At 41.2% G+C, this 26279-nt stretch overlaps 1 protein-coding gene across 4 annotated transcripts in view; it reads right to left on the bottom strand.

Annotated features, from left to right (window-relative positions):
- n4bp3 (NEDD4 binding protein 3) overlaps positions 1-26279 on the bottom strand; it is a 34516-nt gene extending 8237 nt beyond the window's left edge. The window contains exon 1 of one of the 4 annotated variants that reach the window (XM_023284083.3): positions 26061-26279. The gene's annotated coding sequence lies outside the window, so the exon portion shown is untranslated. Of the gene's footprint in view, positions 1-398; positions 473-4289; positions 4412-15325; positions 15653-26060 lie in introns of those variants that run through there. The other 3 variants (XM_023284084.3, XM_055016866.1, XM_035954564.2) reach the window with 3 other exon arrangements.

The following is a 26279-nucleotide window of genomic DNA, read 5'->3' as shown; positions in this document are numbered from 1 at the left end:
TAGCTGTTGAGATATTTTACTGTGGACCAAAGTCTTGTACCAGCTGACACTGCAATGCAGAAAACCGAGCTACTAAAAATCTGTGACTTTCCTCCTCTGCTGAAATGAACTTCACATTTTGTCCCGTTGCTGCTGTGAGAGGATGTTAATCCCAGAGAGGAAAACGAGCTGACACACGTTTCATCAGCTGTGTTTTTCCGTACAGACAGCTGTCTCACAGCACAGCTAGAATGCAGCTTCTCACAACATCACAGCGTCGCACTTCACCACAGAACAAACACACAACCTGACCTCCATGCAAGTCCAATTATAAGAGAGCAATAAATGCAAAACAATGCTTTTACAAAGAGGATGAATCCCAAACCAATTTGAAAATTTCATCATGATGGAGCTCTTACCGAATCAGTCTTTCCTCTCAGGAGCTTGTGTTATCTTTCCCAACAGCAAATCAAAAGAGCACAGGATCATGAGAAACATGAACTCTCTGAGGGTAATGTTTTTGTTTTTTTCTTTTTTCCAGAGGTAGGACAGCATATGTCACAACATAAGCTTGTTATGTAACTCTGATTCAACTGGGTTACTACAACTCAACTCTTTATTTAAAAAAAAAGGAGAAAAAGTGCTTTGGTCAACAATGCACATTACGGACAATTTAATCAAGAGCTCTGGAAGCTTATTTTCTTTGCAAATTTCTGGCCTCTCATGAAAATGAGACGCAGCCAATGTACCAATCACACTCTTAGCATTGCCTGAATATATTTTCATTGGAGATGACGGCTGTCTGTGTGATTCCAGACTTTCTGTTTGCTGCAGCAGGAAACAAAAAGTAACATTACAACAATTAACATTTTCTGTTGACTGTGACAAAACTAAACCCATTGCCAAGTTCGACAATACCCACATATGAAGTACTGCTGCTTTGTCAGCTTGAGTTTGAGCCTCTTTACCACTGAACAGAATATCTTCTCTCTGCACAGCCCCATCGCCATCGTTTTTCAAATCACCCACCTTTCCTTCTTTTCAGACAACCTCATTAAGGACCACTATTGATTTCACCCTTTTGACCCCCTCTCTTCCCATGCATAAACACCCCCAGCAGCCATAAAACATCCTCCAGACCATAAAACACACAAACACGCCGCAGTCTTTCCGACTATAAACAAGACCCGAGGGAGGCAAAGTGTCTTTTCGTGTTCAGCCAGCTGATGTGCACCAATGGACCAGGAAGACTTTAAAGGCACATACAGGATATTCTGTTTGTTTTGACCATTGCTTAACATTGCTACTGACTAGTTTTTTTAAATGATCTAAACCTGAATATGAAGATTAATTTAACTTGTTGCCAATTATTTAAATGAATCTCATTAAAAAGTAAAAAAGGGAACCTGGGTATTTTAATACCCATTATATGTCTTTAAATAGAGGGAACACAAAATGTTTTTTTCTGCACTATAAAAGAGATTATGCAATAAATCATCATGAAAAAGAGAAGACCTGGAATCATCATGTGCCACATTTTTTCCAGTGCCTTCAGGTGTTATAAATACTTGTGTATCTGCATGCTATAGACATCATAAATGTTTTATTTGTTTCCATACTTGTCTCCTGTCTGCCCTGTCAAGTACAGCCTCCAGTTCCACCCAGTCCCTGATTTTTTGCTATAGGACTGCTGGTCACAGCTGATTAACTGACAGCTTCATGGCTGCATCAAGGAGCACAGAATTTTTTGTTTTTTATAGAACATCATTAGAGGTAACACTTCATTTTTGGTATTTTTTTTAAGATGAGACACGTAGAAGAAAGTCATTTTGATTACATATCACAGCTTTTGGTTTCCAGATGGTATGAAACATCATAGACGAGTAGTTCAAAGACTGTCCAAAAGTTGAAAATCCAACTTCCAATTTCTGTTTTTAGTTTTCAGCTCTGATAAATGGTGTAATGTGGGTGTTTTTTTAGGACAGCATGCTGCATTTAGGGTTCAAATGGTAGGCAGGAAATGTGAAGGCTGATGCAGCTAAGATTTTTGGATCGAACTGGGACCTCACATCTCGAAAAGCATCAAGAGGCTGATTTTTCCAGCTAATACTTGCATTACTATGCACAATAATGGGAAACTAAAGCAAAGAGTCGTCACTGGAACAGACTGACTGACGATCTCGAGCAAGGAAGTTATACAACAGTGACACAAAATGAACCAAGTGACTGCCGGGAAGTTTTTGGAAGCTCGTTTGCGATGAAATTTAGATTATGTGCATAATTTGTACGCATAAATGTACAAAACTTCTGTATGGAGGATCAACCCAGGGCTCATCCCAGCTAATGACTGGACCATCCTGCTGCTGGCTGTCACTGCTCAGCTCAGTCAACGACACACTAACTTCCTACAGTGATTCTACTCTCTGCCCGTCACACAGAGATCTCCCATGTACGAGCACCGACACCTGCAGCGGCGCTCTGGCATCTCCTCTTGCTTCTAATACAATCCACATTCATCGAGTACTCTGCACTGCTGGCCTCGACAGTTAGAACAATTATGCAAATGGTTAAAATAAGCAGAGAGAGCTGTGCAGCGGCATCTCCAGCCCACTCCAGTCAGGGCTCTCAGCCAGGCCCAGATCAAAGCTGCCCAGGCTGCTCATGTTTGTATTCATGAGGTACTATTCACCCCCCAATGCAAAACTTTCCACTACAGCATCTGGCTGCTAATAAGCTGATACGATACAGACTAAACTCAGGCTGAGGGGTGAAGTCTGATAATCAATGAATATAATAAAGGATAACACGCTGCCCAGGTCACAGCAAGACATCAGCAGCGTGAGTCAGAGAAGGTCATGTATGCGTCCCACACATGAATAAATCATGAGCGTGACAAACCTAATGGTGACTGGTCAAGGTCTGATGCAGTATTTTTAGCTACAATACTTCACTCAGTTTGTGTCTTCCATCCACCAAACACATGAGGGGCCAATCGATGCTTGACGGGAAGCAGAGCTTGGGGGTGAGGCAGGGTGAGGCGGGGCAATTCCTTTTGGGCCAATAGGAGGGTAAAAATGCTTTTAGGCTGGAGCCACAAATCTTGCAGGACTGACAAAAAAAACTTGCATCCAGTTGTTTTCCATAATTGCCTTCTAGTTTATGGACCCGAGTAAACCAGGAGACGCAGGAAGATTTACAGGCCCGACTCGCCAAAGGGGGCCCTGAAATGCAACACACCTCCTTAAATCACACACAGACGCGTGCGCACATCAAAGCAGTGCTTCCAACCAGCCTTGAACAGTTCTGTTCTAATTGAAAAGTAGCCTGTTTGTGATTTATGCGTCTTTCAAAGCAGAGATGAGCTTCTTCAAAAGCTGCAAACTCTGATCAAACATAAAAGGAAGAGCTGTGTAGATGACAGACGCTTCAAATTCGCTGCACTTTTACCTGCATCTGCTGCACTATAAGCCCAAGGTGGATTCCTTGCAATTTTTTTCTAGTTTTAAGTGGAAATTTGCAATAAATTTAGTACAAGAATGAAAATCTGTAATAGATTGGGATGTCTTGTTGGTGCATATTGTCAGTCTTGAATGGACACAGCTGAGCATCAGTGCTATGGGATACAATAGACGATGTTCCTAAATTCAAGTGGGAAATACAACGGTCGGTTTCATGGATGTGACCACTTTTTCAAGAATTTCCTTTGAGAGTAATACATTTCTAGTTTATCCTAGCTCATCTTATGTATCCTGAGCCATGGCTTCGCTGAATTTGGGAATTTCCAACATTAAAAATTTCTGTAATTTTCTTTCAGAGCAATACTTAAAGTGTTTTTGTTCAATTTAAACATTTGCAAATATCTCCAGAAACACTCTTTTCACTGATTTCATGCTGTCAAAGTGATCCACAGCAGCGTATCTTACAGAGGAAAGATGTGCTGCTGAGACGTGTCTCCTCTAAAAGGATTGCAGTGATTCTTTGCTGTCCTCTCAGAGTACTTTAACTCCTCCAGAAAGCCGTACAACTGCCACTTCACTACGATCACAAAGAAAACCAAACATGCAGCCTTTAAGAGGAGAGTTTCAAGGACGACCTCTCCTAACATATTGTAATCAGTTCTCCTGCAGGGGAAAAAAAAGCTTTGAATGAAACGCTCGAGCGTGAAGACGGGAACATTTCAAACCCAGCTCTGCACCGGGACAGACACGGAGCAGAGAAGCCAAATTCCACAGATACTTTGCAGAACACAAGCTCGGGCTCGTCAGCATTTGATGCACAAAACGTTCACTCCCACTCCCACAGACGCTCACCAACACTTGTGTGTGTGCTGGTCACTCAACGAAGCCATCCTCGGCTCGCGGCTCCAGATCCTCACCCGCTTCCCTCCTCTCTAACCGGCCCCTGATCAAAGTCTGTTTACGTTTGTGGGGTAACTTTGCAGGTTACATCTCAAACTCCCACACGCTCTGTTACATTATATAAGCGCTATCAAAGCTGCGCTCGCTTGTTTTTTGCAGCTGTTAGTTGTGTAAAACACCACTGAGCGATTACCAAATCAGCCATGACCCTTACTTAATCTATTCTAGAGAGAACTGCAGGAATATATTTAACACCTACTCTGATAACCTGGCAGCCTGTCTTTAGGGACACTTCCATCAAAAAACAGGTCCATGGCAGCATATTGAGGAGGATCGCTGCAGCGTCAGAGGTTTGACTCGGTGTGTTACAATAGACGCTTCGGTCATATTTCACTGTAGAAACAACCTAATTACCCAGAAAGAGCACAACGCGACTAAGAGGCTTTAACCTGTATATACGGTGTACTGTCTGTGAATGTATAAGTTGCATAAGCACAGCAGCACTGAAGTATTGTGAAGTAAGAAAAAAAGACCTCAAACACATCAACTTTTTCTCACGGTTCTCATTTTCTGTGACAAATCTGTGAGAGAAGTCTTTCTGATACAACAATCTTCTCTGATTTGAGGAGTTCTTGGATAAATTGAGTTTTTTTTAAAATTTATTTACAAGACATGGAGTTCGTCGTCATGCAGGCTCCACGTGTGCTCTGAAAAATGTGAGGAACAGCAGAGAAACACTGAAAAGAAATGCAATGGAAGTTTTATTTCAGCGACAGAAAGGATGACACTGACCAGAATCAGCTATTCTGTCAGAAGTGTTTTGTTGCCACCACGAGGCAACACGACTAATCGCTGGACCTTTGAAATCAGCACAAATCTCTGAATGATGATGACAAAGCAAGGTCTCATTGTTATCCAAAACATTTCTTTATATTGCAATAAGTAACTGATAAACAAAATATCTCAATGTCATTTTTTTCTAAAATCCTTCAACCCAGTTTATAATGACAATGCAAACATGCTGATGCTGAACGGGGCTGTTTACCAGATTCACCATCTTGACTTAGCAGGTTAGGATGCTATCATTTGCTAATTAGCACAAAAAGAGCCGAGGCAGATGAGAATGTCATTACTTTTGCAGGTAAATATCGAACAAACTTAACTTAGGATCTGATCAAAGTCAAGGAATCTTTAAACTGATGCTACAACTTCACCAAGGGGCCATTAATATCAATAACAAATAGCAATTTCCAGCTAGTGGATTTACTAGTGGATGGCAGAAACCTTTCAGGTACATACCACCGCCTACTATGTGTTATGTCTTCTACCGTTCACTAGTTGTTGCAGCCCACTCCAACCACCTTGCTATGATTGCTCCCAAGCAGCAACCTCCAGACTTTAAAAAAATGAAGCTGAGTAAGTGCCAGAAACTGCAGTTCTTCGAATGGTCACTTGAGGATGGCTCCAAAACAAGTCAATGCCCATAGACCTCCATGTCAATAAGCCCAACTTTACAGCAGAAATCCGCAGTTGTGCAGATACAGTATTTTAGAGTGGACCAAACTGTGAAGCTCTTGAGCTCTGTCAGCTACATGGCTAAAAAGGGAACATTTAAGTAAAAGTATTTATGTTTTTGTTGGATAAGTCTTCGCCCAGTAAATCCCTCATTAGAAGCTGCTGTCTTCTGGTTTGAGGTTAGATATTATAGAAATATGTAATGAACAGTGATGTGGTTCTAGCAGAGAGCACAAAATGAAGTATGTACGTAAAGGCAAGTGTGACTTTCTACTGATATGATCGTGTCTAAATTTGTCAGCAGGTGAAGCTGTGCCTGAGGCCGACCAGGAAGGAATCTCCACTCTGTGATCCACTATTACATGCTGGTGTGTAATGAGTGAGAGTGTCTCTGGCTGCGGGGCCTGGCAGTAGATGAGTGCTGTGCTGCACTCTCTAATTATTAGCAGGTTACTCATTATGGATGGCAGATAATCAGGCAGACGTTGTTCCTCTCTGCAGAACCCGGGGCCACTCAGAGGAGTCAAGATGTTGAGAAGCATGAATGAAATGTTTCTTCTTCTGCATCTCTGACAGTATTTTGTCTCATTTTGCATCATACAACAGTGACCTCTGACAGGAAACAAGCTCTACATTCATGAGGAAATATGGTCAGAAGCACCTCAAGCTAAACTGCCTCTAGGTGATTCGTGTCTTCCGTTTTCTGCATGAAGGATCATATAGAGCACTGCATAAAAGGTCAACTTTCATTTCATGACACTCAGGATGACAAGCAGTCTGTCAGTGAAACATGGACTATAACTCACTGGTGGTTGGACGTGGTGGTGCTAAAGCTGAAGGCCCAGTGTTCAGCCTCACACTGTCCCCATTGATGATGAATACTCCAGTCTTTACAGAGGTCGAAGGTTATATTTAGCCATAGCCGGAGATACAGGGCGCTATTGAGCAGACAGACAGTTAAGAGCAGACAGAGATGTTTTATTCGGCAAGTTCTGACATCGGAGATCTGCTGCATTTTAGGAAACACTGGAGCAGCTTGTATACCATACGGCTGTATAACAGTGAATGCACTCACCGTTATGGATGAAATATTAGCTACTTTTTCTCTTTTACTGTAGCAATGCACTTTCTAAAGCTATACAAATATCCAAATAAACAAAAACTTAACTAGATACAACAGATCAAGAATTGTAAATACATATACATCTTAATGTATAAGGAGCATTTCTAGTCTGACCAGGACCAACTGCAAAAAATGTAATTCATAGATCTAAATACATGCGAAACTGAGGACGTGTCTATCGTTGTGAGATTTATGCCATTCCTAGGGTGAAGGAGTCAATGCTAAGACAAACCGAGATGATAAATGTTCAACCCATGGACTGTGTATAACAAATAGATGTGTCCTCTGACTTTATAAAGTGAAGTCTACACACGAGTACCTTAAATTTGCATTCTTTCCAATAGCCAGCAGGGGGCAACTCATCTGTTTAGAAAAACAGATCAGATGGTCCAGAAGTCTATGAGAAAAGGACCCTATTTCTCACTTAAATTGCTCCCTTCCCTAATAAGTTTACGGTCTCAATTACGAGTTTCAAGACTTTATGAATGCAGCATGATGTTAATTTAGTAAATTATGGTCCCATTTAGAGTGAAGCAAACGACAAAGCAGAGTAGGTTTCAGGGCCACACTGTGATCAACAGTTCATGTTCATGGGAATGCCCACCTGTATCACCTGAGTGAAAATTTATGTAAAATCCATACAAAAAATCCATAAGATCTATAAACTACAACAAAATGTATCAGATATGGGAAAAAACAATGCAGAAGTGGGTCATGGTTCCAGCAAAAGATGACTAATACAAACACTTCACAGTCAGTGTTTGAGACATCAAAGTGGGAGAGTGTATGATGCAAAGGGATATTTTAAATCAAAAATGCACCAGAGGAATGCATATGAGTGAGGAAAAACAGATGTTTGTGTGACCCAAATCAAACAAATGTGACAAGGGCTGCTAAGTTACGTTTTGCAGCTTCATAGCACAACAAAATCTACAGACAGCTGTAGCAGACTATTACTAGACTCTGTAAAAAACGAAAATGGCATCATACTGGCACCGATAAGTGCCAGTATGACGCCATGACTGAATCTACTGTGATCAACAGTCATTAAACAAAAATCTTGGGATGTTTCAGTTGAACCGCAGGCTGCGTTTACACAGAGCAGATATAAGACGACTATGAACATTAATGAAAAATGTATATGATAAAATATCTTCAGTATGTAAGTCACCTTTTTTCAAGTGCAGGCAACAGTGATTGCTGGGAAAACTGTTGAACACGTTCATTCAGTGTTTTTAAAATTTTTATCACTCAATATTCAAAGACAGTCAACAGAAGAAAATGTGACATATATTCACTGGCCAAATCCTAATGTTGATTCCCAGATATGACTGAGTTACACATTTATACCTGTTCAGTAAGTTAGACTGAGACTCCTGAAGATAAATCATTAATCACAGATTCCTGCCGTGCATGTCATCCATCTAGTTATCTTTTCACATTTTTGTCTTTAATGGAGTTCAGCTGGCTACTTCTACAAATCGCTCTCCTCACTGACTACAGTAGATAGATGAGACTCATTAATAATTTCCACTGCAGCATCCATAATTACTGACCCAGAAGGGAAATCCTTGCAACTTAGGAGAAACTCAAACCTTATGAGAGTTGGAAAAAACAGCTACTTTAGAGAATCTGCAGTAAAAAACGGTTTCATTTTCATGAGCTCCACAACTCTGTTTAGAAATGTCAACGTTCTGCCACAAGGCTTTGGCCTGGACTAACTCCACTAAATCAGCTGTCAAGACTTCCTCTGAGGCAGACCAGCTGAGATCGGTTTCCTCACTTTGCATCGGTTGGCTCATTGATGGGAGGGAGCACAGTCTGTTCTGGCTTTTACTGCCTGTGTTGACTTTACAGTATTGTATTTCTGCACAGAATTCAATTACTGGCTCTGACTACAGTAGCCATGCTGGGGTTATCTGGAGTGACTGGCTGCACTCGTGTTTCATGGAACCTCATTGATCTGGATCTGACTGATGTTACGTAAACTGCTTTATTATGAGGAAACAGCACCCCAGGGGGACGTTCACAGGCCCTCCTCTTACCCCCAAATGTGTTATTAGTCTTATTCATGGGGAAATTAAATCAACAACAACCCTGCTCTGCTTCTCCTCCATCAGTGCAAACAGTATGTCTGCTACAATATCCTCAATTTGAAGTGTGAACAGGATTGGTTGCATAATCCCTAAGTTTATTTAGATGAATGTCTGTGTTAATCCCTCTGTGAGGTTACAAGTTCAACCTCTGTGAGTGTCTGTGTGTGATAGAGAGATTAGTATGAGGATAAGTACCTGACCTCTGTGTTGTTTTTAGTGACATCCACTTGCCCTTCACTCACACACACACTATACTAATCTACCAATAACCCTGAGTGGTAAACACTCCACATTACATCAGATATAACTAATAACAGCGATTAAATGTCATTTTGAGGTAATCTTCATCAGCTGATTAACAGTGAGACAGCTGACCGGGGTTGCACTGGGTCGGTCCGGACCAGTTACTGGTTACAAGCTACTGCAGCTGATGGATTGTTTTCAATGGTGCATATGAGCAAAGGAAAATCTGTAAAGCTGAGCATTTCACTAGAACAGTAGTAGATGCTGCTATTGGCTGACAAATGCTGTTATTAAATGCACTAAAAATTTATCTTACTTTCATTTACAGTTTTTTGATTTTACACAATTTAACTTTTTTACTTGCAGATATGCGTTTCAATTTTCAATAAGTACACTACAGACAGGGTGCAAATCTCCCCAAGACAATGCTGATGTTTATTCAAGTTCATAATTTTTTGTCTCATTTTGGTATTATTATTAAATGTAGTATGTTGTATTTCACTAGATATAAAAACAGAACAGAACAAATATATAGATATATTATCTGGATTATATAAGGATGCTCTCACAGCATCTGCCACCGAACATTGAATATTGGTTGACCACAGTCTAATAATAGAAATAAATCTGCAACACACATTTAAAGTATGGATTAATATCCTTCATCAAAACACAATTTTAGATGTATCCACTATTCAAACCAACAAGACAGAGTGAGTTTAGTAGTAATCTGGAGGCTGAACTAAAGGAAATAATCTCTGAACAACCCAAACAACTGAAGGGTTTCCTAAAGCCTTCAGTTGTTGTTGCTGTACCCATCAATCTTTCCATCAACACACGGCATTTAAAGTAGTTTATAATTACAGTGGTGTAGGTTTACCACTCAAAGTTTCTGAGTAAAATGACAGGTCCATGATGGCAAAAGCATGTGACGAAAATGACAGACAGTAACAGTCACCAGCTGATTTAGCTTGTGAGTTAAGCTCCATGCTCCATGACTTGCTTCAAAAAAAACTTATTACCTGATTTGGAAAAGTCCCTTAAAATGGTTTTGGATATAAAACTAATGTTTACATGATATTGTGCTGAAACACTGGAGCTGAAGCAGAAGTCAGCACCAGAAGACGAAGAAGACACCTCACTGCTAAATGGGGGTAATAAATGAAGGAATATCTGTGTATGTGTGTGTGTCTGTTCTTCGCTTTTCCCAACAACTGCTCATCCAATCTACTTCACACTTGGCAGATACGCTGCCTGTCAAAAAAAAGTCACCACCTGGATTTAACTAAGAAAACAGGTAAGAGCATTGGATAATTACTGCAGTGATGAATACATTTCAGCTGCAACAACTTATTTAACCCTAGCAGTGAGGAGCTTCTCATTTCTTAAACAACCGTGTTGGAAGACAAATCCTGTGGTCATGGAAAGGATGTTAATCTGTCTCAGAAGGGTCAAATTATTGGCCTGCATCAAGCAAAGAAAACAACTAAGGAGATTTCAGAAACTACTAAAATCAGGTTAAGAACCATCCAACGCATCATTAAAACCTGAAGGATAGTGGAGAACCTTCATCTTAGAGGAAGAAATGTGGTGGAAACAAACTCTTGGATGATCACGATCAGAGATCACTTAAACGTTTGGTGAAATCATATCATAAGAAATAAACACCAGAACTGGTTGTTCTAGTTGAAAGTAAGAGCATTTCCACAAGAGCAAGATGAAGGGAACTCAAAGGATTGGGACTAAACAGCTGTAGCTCTAAGAAAGCCACTGATCAGCAAGGCTAATCAGAAAAAAAGGCTTAAATTTGCTCTGGAGCTTAAAGATTGGACTTTGGAGCAATGAAAGATGGTCATGTGATCTGATGAGTCCAGATTAACCCTGTTCTAAAGTGATGGGGGCATCAGGGTAAGAAGAAAGGCAGATGAAGTGATGCCCTCATCATGGCTAGTGGGGGTTAGGGTTATGATCTGGTCAGGTTCGCCAAGGTTCTGTTCCCAAAGAATGAGGTCAGCTGATACCTGAAGATACTGAATGACCAGGTATGTCCATCAATGGAGTTATTCTTCCTTGATGGCATGAGCATGTTCCAAGATGACGATGCCAGGATTCATGATGGTTCAGGGAATATGATGTGCTGGAGAAGACTTTGCGCAGCGTTCCGACTCTCAAAGCTAAAGACACTCCAATAAAATATTAGTGTGCGGCTTTTTTGGGGCAAGCAGAGTATATTGCTAGGGACCCAAAGAAGTGCAATGCTGGGAGTCAAGTCATTCAGATAAGTGGTTAAGAACGTAAGCTTAAAAACGTAAAAAGATAAAATGACAGCTGACTACGATAGGAATCACTTATCAATGCAATCAATGTCACAAAACTGGCTGTACTATGCCATTGCTTCGAATCCCATGGGGAATAAGCTCCAAGCTGCAGTTAAAAAACAACTTACAGATGATCATCCAAAGTGTATTTCAGATTGACTCTTGGGTTAATCTTCTCGCTCAACAATGCTGCTGATACCCAACAAAGCGTGAGCTAATTTGAGTTTTAACATTACCTTTTGCTGTCAGTGTGAAGTAGTTTGGATTAGAAGCTGCTAGATAATAACGAGAAATCTGCAAGCGGCAACATCCGAAGCCAAAAACTGTACTAGTATGAATAAAGAAAGCTGCATCATTCTTGTATTACACAGTAGAGTAATAAAGTAACTATGATGAAAAAAAATCTAAGGCCAGGCTGCTATTTTCTTCAACAATAAGAGAATTGCTGTATTTCCTTGGGCGCTGACACAATCTAAGAGAAATACCCTTGACATTCAGCATATTTTTAAGAAGTAAGTTGGACTTCAAAATTTCTTTCACAGTCTTCCTGCAAATTCTGAACACTTTGAGTGTGAGCATTGTACCTCCTGAACCTATTGAGATGATTCGTCTTCACATTGCTTGTGTAACTTCGAATGACCGAGCATGATGTATTTTGGCTTTGTGTTGTATGTTTCTTATTCTGACACTTTGATCTTGTCTGGATGATGATTTCTGGCACCGTGTTCAGGTGTTAACATATACAAAGTACATTTCCTGGCAAGTAGACAGTGCTATAAATGAAAAACACTGAATATTTACTTGTTCTGAGATGTTGATGAGATGATTATTGCAGCAGTAATATCTGAGATCATGCTGGATAAATGCAAACTTTTTTTTTTGTATTGTCCTGATTTCAACAAGAAAATCAACCACTAGAAAAATGCCAGCACACTGAAATGTTCCCTTACGTAACTTGAGTGGAATTTGTGAGAAAGCAAACAACAGAATGGCGGACTATTTGATTTACCAAATCCAGTTCAAGTTCTCTTTGGTTTATGTTCACCATGTCAGCGAGCAAAACCCGTACAGTGTTTGCTGACCGCTGCTATCAGCAGAGCAATGAGGAAACAAACTCACATTCCTTACATTTCTTACTGGGTAATTATTAATGTGGCATCACATAGCACATGTAGCACTGATATGGTTGAAGTGAACGGTTCTTTCTGCCCTCAAGTGTTGTTGGACATTTTTTGACTATTATCCAAAGCACCTTTGTTCCCATGAGAATCACCTTGCACCAAACAAAAACCTAATGACTGATAATTTAGTCACATAATCAGAGGGTGAAGGGTGTATAGTGTTAAATTGAGCTGATAAAGACAAAAGCACGAGAGGGCCAGCTTCTTATTAAATTCTTAACAGCAAAGGGGGGGGGGGGGGGGGGGGCTGAGTGGAGACTCTTTCTTCTCTCTGTGGCTTCTTTGTTTCCTGGAGCGGTTCATGTAGGAGTCACCGCTCTGTGATTACAGCGATGGAAATCGAGTGGTTCCCACATCGACCCACACCTGAACCGATTCCACTTAACAGTTGCAGTGAATGTGTATGCATCCACCCTCACTGTCGGACCACACACTCAGCACAAGCACAAACAGGGAAATGTGTGGACTGTAGCTAAAAATCGATCGGGCTTCAGAGCCAAACACAGATATGGATTGACCTATGCACCGTATGACTGTGCTTAAAATGTTAATGCCTTACAATTTAGGCCGTAATAAACCACAAAGATGAAATGCTTTACTGATCACATCCCTGCTAGCTCTCTTTAAACTCATCAGCACCGCAACACCAGAAGAAGAACCGGGTGGCCTGGATGTCAGGTAGTAAACACTGCTGCTGACTAGTGCTGGGCGATATGACGATACATATCGTGAGAACGATAGGAAAGTGTCTATCGTGCCATTTCTCTTCTATCGTTTCTATCGTTTCTAACCTAATTTTATCAATTATTACAGCAAATTTATCATTAAAGAGCCTGAGACGATTGTATTAGTGTTTTCCTGTCACTATGCATACTGTAAGTTTATATAAGTGAAAATAAAGAAGAATAAAAAAGAGATTTTTCGCAAAGAAACTCCATGTTGTGGTTTTTGCGACATGATGCTGCTTTACGTTCTTTGATTCTCATGCGGGTTTGCGACATGCTTTACTTTACTCATGAGTGCTGAACGATGGACGAGCAACAGGTAGGGCTGGACTGAATAGCAGTTTCTGGGCTCTGGATATTCGGTCCCCTCCTTAACGTCCAGGTGGAGGGGGGGGGGAATTTGACGGACGGAGGAATGACTTGAATATTCGGTTCGGTCCGTGAGCTCAGAGTCGGTGAGTTAACGGAGGAAACAGACGAATTTTTGGCTCGGTTCGTAACGCCCGCCGGGGGGTGGAGGTAGGAGGGGGCGAATATTCAGATCTCAAAATTAATATCCCCATACCACCATTGGGACCGAATATTCGGGTCCAGCCCTAGCAACAGGTTAAAGTTTCATGGAGAAAAGTAAGCAATGAAATTTTTGTCAAACTTTTCAGAGAATAACTGAAAACATACTTTGTTGTGGTATATCGCCATATATATCCTTATCGTGATATAAAATAATCCATATCGTGATATATGATTTTTTCCATGTCGCCCAGCACTACTGCTGACGCATGCTGATGCCCAGTCAGAGGATCAGCACTTTTTCCTCTTGTGGATTTGTTTGTAAATAAAATCAGTGTTTGTTGTTTGTCAGTGCTGAGAAGGAGCACGGTGGGAACTACTGAAAACCAGCATGCTAAGCCAAATTATCTCACAACTTTACCATACCATGTTTACAGTGACAACAAAAGAAACAAAAAACAGCAGGGAGATGTCTAAATTCCTCCTAGGATGGTTGTGACACTTTGCCTTCAGCTGCACAGAGAAATTGGAGAAACTGTTGTCGACAGCGGAAGAAAGAAGTTCGATGAAATCTTGTTACTGAGCTTGAGTAGAATAGAAAGTCATGAATAATCCTCAGGGGGAATTCCAGGGACACAAATAGTACATCAGACCACAGATCACTTAAACATAACAGACAAAGAATGCATGTAATGGAATGAGGGGTCTATTGAAGAAGTCAAGATGGATCGCTGGGTGGAGCAAATAATCCTACATATTGTTCTTTGGGCGCCATGTGGCTCCATTTGGGGACATTCAACAATTAACTGCTAATTAGCATATTTGTTCAATGTTGGAGGTAAATGGGGAAGCTGCTCAGTGTGACGTCATTTGCCCAGGAGAAAAGATCAGGTTAAAAAGTTAGCTAAATCCAATTCAGCTCCACTGCAAATAAGCATTCCTCATGGGCAATGTAATTAACAATCAGGCTGCTTTCCACTCATCTATGCAGCTTAAGCTCTTCTTTGACAATGCAGCCTTAAATCACAACGAGTTCAGAGCATTTTAAGGTTACTGGCATGTAAATAAGTCCAGCTTTTCCTGCAGAAAGCTGGGAAATATCTAAAATATACACACACAGGTTATATTTGACCTAAAGCCCAGTTTTACACAGCAGAGTTTAGAATTAGAAGTAATTTCAGTATTATAAGAGACACTTCACAACCCAGACACACAACGACAGCTTTTCATAGAGGATAAGTTTGAATATAATTGCTGGTAGTAAAAAACTCATTTACCTGTGTGTGTTTGTCCACCTGAAGCTTCACCTCTCTGCTCCTGATCCCATGCTCACTCTATTTCTCTCTCATGCTAATGAAGGTCACGCCACATGACTTCCAGTTTCTTTGATGGTGCGTGGATGAGGAGGAAACTGCCTAAACCACTGACATGCAGGGTGACTTTACACCGATCTAAATAGAAGACTAAGCTGATCTTAAGCTGCTCGTGAGGATGGTTTCAGTAGATTTACCAGTGTTTCTCATAAGAAACTGGGAGGAACCACTAAGCTGTCCTATTTTGCTAATTTCGACTCATCTAATAGAGCTCACCGTACACTTTCCCAGCCCTTCTGTGCATCTCTTTGTGCGCTCTGAGCTCTCTCATGGACCAGTGTGGTTGGACTTGTTCCTCCAGTTCCAGAAACAAAAGCCCCGCATGCGAACCAGCTCAGACCCTACAATGAAATACCCGTGCCAGCTTCACCGGACAAACACCAACAGCACAGCGCTTTGTGTTTATTTGCAGATAATGAGACAATAACGAGGGATTAGGCTTTGGTTAAAAGACAAGACAGCAGGAACAGAGAAAGAAGGATGAGGGTAGGAAAATATGAGAGAGGGCGAATGAGGAAGAAGTGGAAAATGAGGGCATGTGGGGGCTGTGTCAGAGTGGACTGTCTGGACAATAGTCTGAGTGTAAGTCTCTCTTCCCGAGGCTGGGCTACTGGACGGGTTCTGCACCGTATCAAGTTACATAACTCAAACTGGAGACATCTGAGAAAGGAGAAAAGAGAGGACATTGTTCTCTGCTCCTTAACCAGAGGAGAGCGACCCCCTTCTTCTGTCTTTGCCACGAGATGTAGACGCAAAGCAAAAAGGGAGTGAGGGACGTATCTGGACTTCTTAAAGTTGGCACCGACAGGCGGGCATGCAAGAATCTCAGCTAATAAAGCACCTTGCCAGCCAGAGATGCACTATGTAGGGATTGGCACGCTATTAAAGGCATTCCACAGCAAGAATGTGATGTTTTATGGTGCCCCTTTGGCCTGCCGAGTGTAATTTGAAGAAAATCAGCTGAAAAATGAAAAGAGAGGATAACCCCATCAAAGATAGTCTAACACTTGAGCAGGTGCCACTGTACCCCTGTCATTACGTCTGGGCCCCACAGGCATATCCAGGCTCAGATTCCACAGATACTCACTTGTAAGTCTCTCAGCTGGCTGACAGAGCGGCTCCAACAACAACAACAAAAAAGCTGCAGGAGTCTGGAGGAGCCTGGAGGAATGGTCAAGGTGGCGCATTTGTGTGTGGGAATGTTTGGAAAAATGGCAGCAGAAAGAGGAAACACAGGATAAAGAAAGAGATCCGTAGATGGAGATACAAGGCAAAAACAACAGCGTGGGACGAGTCGAGGCCTGCTTACTGTACCTGTCTGACCAGTCAACTAGACGGGACGACAGCCTGGCCTAGACTCATTTCCTCTGCCTAAGCTCTTGTGGACAATAACATGGCAGGAAACAGCCATGGGAGGCATGCTAGTGGTCTGGTTCTGGAGAAATACGTAGCATTATCCTGTCAGACAGCCACCTGAGCTTTGCATGTCTGCCAGTTTGGAGTTACTTCTTCTGGAAAATACCACATACCATTTGGAAATTCTGTCAGTAATGATATAGAAGAAGTTAGAACAACTATCTTCTTTCACAAACACAGGTTTTACAACACTGAATAAGACTCAGACAAATGAAAACAACAATGCCAGTCTCAAACCAATTAATTGTTTGGTCAATAAAATAGCAGAAAACAGTGAAAAATATGGATGAGGGTTTCCCAAAGACTCACAGGATGTCCTCAAATATTTGTAAACACATCAAAAATATATCACTGAAGAGTAACCAATCAGGGGTTGACTGATATGATTTATTTCAGCACCAGTCCCGATACTGATTATTAACAAAGAAACAGAACCAATATACATTTAACGTTATATATTAACAGCATGTGATAGCAGGGAACCTGTCATTTATAACTAGACTAGTTTATAAGTAAAGATTACTATAACTGAATATGTACAATAGTAACAGAAGAAATGTAGTCAGAACTTTACAATGCTAGGATTCTCTACTATGTCTACTGCAAGACCACTAAGTTTGTCTCTTCTTCTCCTACAATTGAGTCTGCTACTCTTCTGATTTTTTCACAGTTTTATTACCTCTTTTGCCCACTAAAGCCCATAAAAAAGCATTAGTATATGTTGTATTCCAGTGACTCTTTCAGGGTAATGTGGTTGCCTCCTAACTTAGCTGTTAGCATAACCAAGCCCTAACTGTCAGCATACATTTAGCATCTATGAAAGTAGCAAATTTTCCGGATTTGTGGTGATGGTTTGTAACTTCTGTTCAGTGTTTTGCAGATTGTGTTTCTGCTAAAAAGACGTGTCTATCAGTTAGACCTTAAGTAAAGAAATATGTCATTGGTGCAACAAATACTGTTAATTCAATTCAATTTTTAATTCAGTTTTATTTATATAGCACCAATTACAGTCAAATTGTCTCAAGACGCTTTACAGAACCCATATGCCTGAACCCCAGAGCAAGCCAAAAGGCGACAGTGGCAGGAAAACACCCTTTTAACAGGGAAAAAAAACCTTGAGCAGAACCCGGCTCTAATGTGGGGGGACCCATCTGCCTGCTGGCCGGACGGGTTGAGAGAGACAGAAGAGGTAGAAAGGTAGAGATAGAGGGATGGAGGTAGAGGGATAGAGATGGAGGTAGAGGTAGAGAGGTAGAGATAGAGGGATGGAGGTAGAGGGATAGAGATGGAGGTAGAGGTAGAAAGGTAGAGATAGAGGGATGGAGGTAGAGGGATAGAGATGGAGGTAGAGGTAGAGAGGTAGAGATAGAGGGATGGAGGTAGAGGGATAGAGATGGAGGTAGAGGTAGAGAGGTAGAGATAGAGGGATGGAGGTAGAGGGATAGAGATGGAGGTAGAGGTAGAAAGGTAGAGATAGAGGGATGGAGGTAGAGGGATAGAGATGGAGGTAGAGGTAGAGAGGTAGAGATAGAGGGATGGAGGTAGAGGGATAGAGATGGAGGTAGAGGTAGAGAGGTAGAGATAGAGGGATGGAGGTAGAGGGATAGAGATGGAGGTAGAGGTAGAGAGGTAGAGATAGAGGGATGGAGGTAGAGGGATAGAGATGGAGGTAGAGGTAGAGAGGTAGAGATAGAGGGATGGAGGTAGAGGGATAGAGATGGAGGGATGGAGATGGAGGATGAGCCAGACAACCATGAGCCAGACAACAGGCCTCTGAGGAACAGCCTTAGCCTAGCACCATTATGTTACTTAAATACATATCTGTCGCTACATAAAAGACTCTGTTACCTTATTAAAGTCAATTGTGTGTAACTGTAACAAAGTGAAATATTCAGTCATTTTAAGTTTAACTGGGAAGCTGAGTTAAGAGATAAGATGGTGGTGTTTATTACAACTTCAGCAAGATCTGCAAACTCACTTTCGAAACATGCTTCAGTTTGCAAATGCATTTCTCTGTCCCCGTCTGTACCACAGAAGCTTTCATTATTGATTTGTTAAGACTCATGGGCAGGATGCTGCTCGAGACCACAGATAGAGGTAGTAAAGCATTTGCTTTAATCTATCAGGAATTGATTAATAAAAATTACAATACCGATTCCTACAAAAACTACAAATTTCAGACCCTTTGAAAGAAAACCAGGGAATATTCACATTTAGGAAGCTGGAACCTGAAAATGTTTACCTTTAGTTCTTGAAAATAACACAACTAGTTAACTGATTATCAAACCGTCCGGTGATTAATTTAACAGTTAGCGACCAATCAATTAATTGTTGCAGCTCTGCCTAACCCTGTAACCAGCAAACGGGCAGCTTGGTGCTAAGACTGGAAACAAGAGGAAACATCTAATCTGGCTCTGTCTGAAGGTCACAGAATCCACTTACCAGCACATACAAAGCTCACAAACTGGCATGCTGTTTCTCATTTGTTTAACTGATACCAGAACCTTTTGACAGAGCCTGGTTAGCTGTTCTCCCTTGTTTCCAGATACTGTGCAAAGCAAACCTGACCTCTTGCAAATGTCTTTCATCTCTGCTGCTCTTAAACTACAAGATAAAACAGGAGAATCACAGTGCCAGTGAGTCTTAACCACTGCTACACTTTACTACCTGTGTGACACGAGCAGGTCACTTTAACCCTCCTGTTGTCCTCATTTACAGCCACCAAAAAATATTGTTTCCTTGCCTGAAAAAAATCCAGAAATTCAGTTAAAAAAATTTCCCAAATTTCCTGAAAATTTGCAAAACCTTCAGAAATAAAATTCCACTAATTCCTTAAAAGTTTCCCTTAAAAGTTTTATTTAAAAAAAATCCCCCAAATCTGGCAAGAAAATTCTTGTAAATATTTTCTAAATATGAGTAAAAATCTTCAAAGAAAATCCTAAAACTATCTAAAGTGATTCCAAATATATCAGTAAAACTTCTAATATTTTCTTTAAGAACATTTACACAAAAATCTTTATGTGAATGTTCTTAAGAAACATTTTTAACATTTCCCTTTTTCCACCAAAAAATGTTCAAAGATTTCCCAAAAATGTTGAAAATCTGGACATCAGAAGTTTCACTGTGAAAATATTTTTTTTTCTTCCACATTTTCAAATTATAAAACGGGTCAATTTTGACCCGCAGGACGACACGAGGGTTAACCAACTGTAACCTTTAAAAGCAATGCACTGACTTTGCGTAAAGACACAGGATGTGACGGCAAAGTGAAATGCTGCTGGAGAGAACAGAGCCGTCGACCGCTACTTGTACACGCAGATATAAATACAACAATGCCCACTTACAGAGGAGCGCTTTGACTCGTGGCCTTTTGTTCTGCAACACTACAACTCTTCAGACTAAATAAAAGAGACAAGGGCTGAGCACACTGCGCACGCACAACTCATCCCAGCACAACAAACACAAAGATGATAGCTGCCGCCGCTGATGTCTAAAAGGCAGGCAGGTGAGTGCGAGAGCTCCTTACGGGGAGATAGGCTCGATCAATAAAAACACAAGGAAACGATAAGGCCGAGCCGAAGCGAACACACCACTGTTGACTCACGAGGCTACACGCGTTAACAAGACAATAGTCCCAGGATGAGATGATGCCAGAGTTAGCAGCAGTGAGCGACTATTTCCACGGGCTGGTGACATTTACAGACAAAGGCCTCAGTATGGGGTCCGTCCAGCCTCCCACACTCTCAGACCTTTCTCCTCTGAAGGTCACAGGGTCCCGTGTGTCCCATGAGGATAAGACAATTGTTCGGCAGTCAGGTGGCAGGTCAGCTAACCATGCAGCAATAAGCCGGGAAACATGGGGGCACAGTGGAGCTTCCGATGATTAAATATTAAAATGGTGCATCTGCAGATCTGGCTCCTCTGGCGGTAGAAGGGATTTTGATTGACAGGACCGAGAGTGTGGACCACCAAGGCAGCTCCTCATTATGCCAGATCCACCCATGCTCGCTCACACTTGCACTTAAAACTCTTACACGTCATGAATCTGTGATGTTGGCTGCTTTACATTAGTTATCCTGTGACAGTCTTTCAGAAGTTGTCTCTGATTCCTGGCAGATAGTGCTGCACAGTCTTGTCTAATTAATACAGCTGACAGGAGGTGCAATGTTTGCCGGGAACTCATGGGAAGACTTTTGACCTTCTAAGATTTGAGACAGTCCAGTTTGTTGCAAAACATTTCAGGAGTCAAAACAAGATAACAGCCAGACTTAGATGCCCACACACTGCCATATGCTCTATCTATGTATACTGTTGACTGAATTGCAGTTGTTAGTTGTTTATTGTGCTACTCAGGCTGGTTTCATTCCTCAAACATCTTATCTATGTTGGTCAACCAAACCACTGTTCTGTTTCTAAGTGTGGATTATACCTGAAAGCTGCATTAATTATTGTTTTTGTTTGTTTTTATGACAGCAGAAAGCAGAACTGGACGACTCAGCTCTGACTTTTTGCCGTTACTAGTTGTCAATATTAAGATTTTCTCAAGGTTTTATTACTATTATTATTATTATTATTGGATGAAGTCCCAACATTCTCTCACTCTAGTTCTGCATTCGTTTAAATGCTGTTCAATAGCAAGTTGCCAACTTCCACACACAGTCCACATATCCATTACTACAATATAACAATAATGACTAGAGCAGCTTTAAGGTCTAAGTAAATTGGAAAAGCAAAAGCATTGCAGTTTAAGTTACTAAGTTGTAGTTTATTTACATTCCAGCTAAGAGGAAGTGGCAGGAATGGAAACATACTGAGGAAGATCAATCTTCAGCTATAAGGAAACACCTGCCACTTGGGGATAATGATTAACTTGGGTGTGTTCTGTGTCTTAGCACTTGAAAATAACTTGGGTCGATCTTGTACGCCAATACAACTTGACCTGGTTGAACTAGTATCGAAGAAATTGAAGTTTTACTGAGAAACTGGGGAAATAAATCTGAGCTGCTGTCAAAGTTCTCACTCAGCAGCAATACACACTGCTAGTGTGAACTGGCAGGTTAAACCCCAATCACTTTCTGTGTGTTCTTTGCCTGTCACATTTTTCAAAGCAATAAAAAAAAGTCCTGCACCTCTACAGAAACAGCACAACCATTGCTAGAAATGGAAATGTCATATGTGAAGCATGGCACAGCGATAACGCCATGAATCATTAAAAAAAGACAAAAACAAAGCTGAATTTCTTTGATTATTTATTTGAAAAATGAATTTTAAAATCCTGGAATCAACACACAACAAAGTACCTACAGGAGGGGGAAAAACATCTTGCCTACTATAGATATTTTATTTTTAATTTGTTTCCATAGTCGTCTCCAAACACAGCCTGCAGTTCAGCCGAAAAGCCCCTGAATTTTTGTTGCGTGACTGTTAGTCACAGTTTAATCATTCTTGGCTCCATGGTTGTGCAGACGAGGCAAATTTTTTTCTATTTTCAACAGAATCTGGTCAACAGAAACAGTTGATTTTTTTGAAGAATAAATCGACAAACCACAATTTTAGTATACCGATAGAAGTGACCATCATGCACGATTAGTTCAATAACTGTTAGAAAGTTGAAAATCCAGCATTTTTCTGTGTTTTTAGAAACCAGCCAGTGGATTTGGGACTCACAGGGTTAATGTGGTCATCAGACACAGAGTTAAATACAAAATATATTTGCTGGCTGTTGCTTACACAGATGAACACTATCTTTCGATTCTACTGACGCAAACTATCGCCCTTTACTATGATCGCTCTGAGCTGTGAACGCTAAACAGCCTTTTATCCAACTGTGGCAGAACGCAGGCCGACAGCCCTGCATGCCTGGCCAGGTCCCACAGAGATTTCCTTAACCCGAGCGGGCTTTAATCTCACCGACAGATGGCCCAGAGAGGCGATCAGGTCAGCCACCGGCAGACAGAGTATAAGTGTAAGAGCATGGCACTTTCTCCTCAGAGCAATCAGGCATGGCCTTGTATATAAAGAGTCTAAGAGATGACAGGAGAGAGAGAGAGAAGGGCAGGATAACAGGATAAGCTCAAGCTTAGGAGCAAACAGTGAGAATGGGGAGGCAAAAAGCAGGGGGGAGAATAGAGTTTAGGAGACAGAGCAAAACTAGTGAGTGGAAGAATAGCTGATTAGTGTTTGATTAGGTGGCTGGCCTGAGGGGAAATGTCTGTCAGGAAAACACAGTGCCACTACGACCGTGCTCTGCCCGCTACACCATCTGCTACAGTGCAGTATGCATGACCGACTGGCCGTGCACTTCCACGCCACGAAGCAGTGTGCTGCGAATTTAACATCAGTAACGTTGGACAAAAACACTCAGCTGCGCCTTGAGTATTTGCATCAACACAAATGTACAGGGGGAAGGAGGAGGTGGAGGCTTCATTCGCTCAGCTTGATGGAGCTGAATTTGTATCCTCTAATCTTCAGCAAATGGTCAGCAGACATCTGATGGTCAGCAGAATTAGTGTTTCATCAGCTGCCAGTGCTTTAAGGAGCTGCTCATATAGACACACACACACACACACACACACACACACACACACACACACACACACACACACACACACACACACACACACACACACACACACACACACACAGGGGAGTGTCAACCCCCTGGGAGCTCAAACAGCTGAACGAAGACATCACCTCAGCTGTCTGGTTGATTCTGCTGACAGCAAAGGGACAGAGAGCACTAATATGCTGTCATCCAACATCTCCCTATTAGCTCGTAGCTAACGGCTGTGTTGTGACAAAAACTAACATCGTGGTACACTGGACTGAATATCCCAATACTGATAATGTGAGTGTTGGCAACAATATCTGTCCTCATAATGTGGTTCATCTTAAAATGTTGAAAGTTATGAGAGTGTAAAGCAACACTGCCTACGACACAAAACATAGCAGGACACGTTCATGTCCGAGGCTCTAATCAGCAAATATTTAGTTAATTATCTAAATGTTGGTAGTTTTCAACACATCTATTGATCAGTAAATGTTTTTGACAGAATCTGGTTAGTGCATGTATATTAGTGCATGAGACATGTACAGTAAAGTGACTAAAATATCACGATTTTAAGTTTCCTGATGGACCTGAACGTCTCACACACACACAAAACAAGTTAAATTCACACGAGAGCCTGTAATCAGCATATATCAAAATGTATTCAATTAACTATCAAAATATTCAATACATCTGTTGATTAGTAGAGGTTTTTGACAGAGTCTGGTTAGTGCAAACAATTCATTGTGGGAATTTTTAAAAACGAGACATGTAGAACAAAATGACTAAAATATCCTGATTTTAAGTTTCCCACTGGAACTGAACGTTACACACACACACACACACACACACACACAAAACAGAGCGAAACCAGGTAAATTCACAACTATCAGAGGCTGTAATCTGCATATATAGTTATATATGTAGTTAATTATCAAAATATTGGTAGTTTTCAATACATCTAGTGATCAAAACTGCTCTTTTCAAGAAGCTACAAGTGGCTCGCTTCATTTTAGTGCAGCCTTAAAGGGTCAGCACACAGAAATTACAGAAAAAGACACTTTCTCAAGCTATCTGTTGTTTTTGTTGAGTCAGTCGAGTTAAATTCCACTTATCTTGAGTTTATTGAGTCTAGTGTGGAAGTTCTACAACAGATAGTGATAAATTGGAGAAATCCAAGGTAGCCAGTATTTCACACATGTTATATTTAAGAAAAACAAGAACACTAATGTTCAAAATAAAGTGCAAAGCAACGTGCAAATCGTGCTGCTGAAGCCCTCTGCATGGATAGACACCAAGTCTCATCTCTCAGTCACCTCTGTGATAATGAAGAGGCCTGGATGAGATAGAGACCTGCATTTTAGTGTGCTGACTTTAACCCTAAACAATACTTAAGCTGTTTCGGTGATTGCTGTGCAGCGACAGCATCATCACCCCGCTATCACCCACTTTGAATCCTCCTATCATCCATTCCTAAATTACAGTCATGGTTACCACGTAGTCTCCAGCAGCAGCCCACATATCTATTGTCTCCCTATTGTGCTCCTTCACTTGCGTCAGCACACACCCATAACCACTCAAAGGATTCCTCCTGCAACGCTCCACGACTCCTCAGGTCAGAGGTCACCTGTGGCCTCTGGTATCCACGACGACAGCCTGGCAGTCCCCAAAACCGAGCCAGGAGTCTGTCCCCCTCATCCTCCCACATACAAACACCGACACTCACAGAGGAGCAGCTTTTGTCCCCAAACTCCTGTGCGTCAAAAGAGAGCCTGGAGTGGCCAAACATTTACAGCCGAGCAGGCCAAACACTGTGCAGGAGACCACCATAGCTGCTCACTGACAACATGAAGAAATGGCAGAAGTATGTCCATCAGTCTGCCTTTGAGAAAGCCTTGCAAATGTCAATGAATTGCAAGAAAAAACCCTCAGATTTAGGAGCAACACCGTGTCATTACTTAACCCCGGTGTCGTCCTGTGGGTCAAAACTGACCCATTTTAAAGTTTGAAAATGTGGGAAAACAATATATTTTCACAGTGAAACTTCTGATGTCCACATTTTCAACATTTTTGGGAAATTTTTGAACATTTTTTGGTGGAAAAAAAGAAATGTTAAAAAAAAATGTTTCTTTAAGAACATTCACAAAAAATCTACCAAAAATCCAGCGAATTTCATTGGATTTTGGTTGATTTTTATGTGAATGTTCTTAAAGAAAATATTAGAAGTTTTACTGATATATATGGAATCATTTTAGATATTTCTAGGATTTTTTGGAAGCTTTTTAATAATTTTTGGAAAATATTTACAAGAATTTTCTTGCAAAATGTGTTTATTTTAAACTTTTTTAAAAATAAAATTATTAAGGGAAATTTTTAAGGAATTATTGGATTTTTTTCTGAACGTTTTACAAATTTTCAAAAATTTGGGGATTTTTTTTGCTAAATTTTTGGATTTTTTTTTCAGACAAGGAAACAATATTTTTGGTGCCCATAAACGAAGACAACAGGAGGGTTAAAGGCTTCCATCTGCACAGTCGAGCTTCTTATCACATGTATCCCCTGCGTAAAGTTTTGCCATCACCATGGACCACAAACACGACTACTGACACAGATTCCAGCTGCAGCTCTGCACTGGGATCGGATCACAGAGAAAGATTAGGAAAAACTGGCGCTCACCATGTTGTGCATGCAGGACATCTCTCGGACCAGCACTGGCACTCTGCTGCAGTTTTGGGTCTCGCTGGTTATGTAAAGAAACAAACTGCGTTTACGCGGCTCCGCAGGGCTCCTTCTCCAGGACTGGAGCGGACAGCGGCGTGGAGAGCAGAGCGGAGCGGAGCGGAGCGGAGCGGAGCGGAGTGGGACCGTGTGGTTTCCCTCTCACAGGTTTGAACA

Source organism: Amphiprion ocellaris, chromosome 13 (genome assembly GCF_022539595.1).
Source record: "Amphiprion ocellaris isolate individual 3 ecotype Okinawa chromosome 13, ASM2253959v1, whole genome shotgun sequence".
NCBI classification, from domain to species: Eukaryota; Metazoa; Chordata; class Actinopteri; family Pomacentridae; genus Amphiprion; species Amphiprion ocellaris.
The sequence above is the reverse complement of the archived record's forward strand: the minus strand, read 5'-3'. Positions and strand labels throughout refer to the sequence as shown.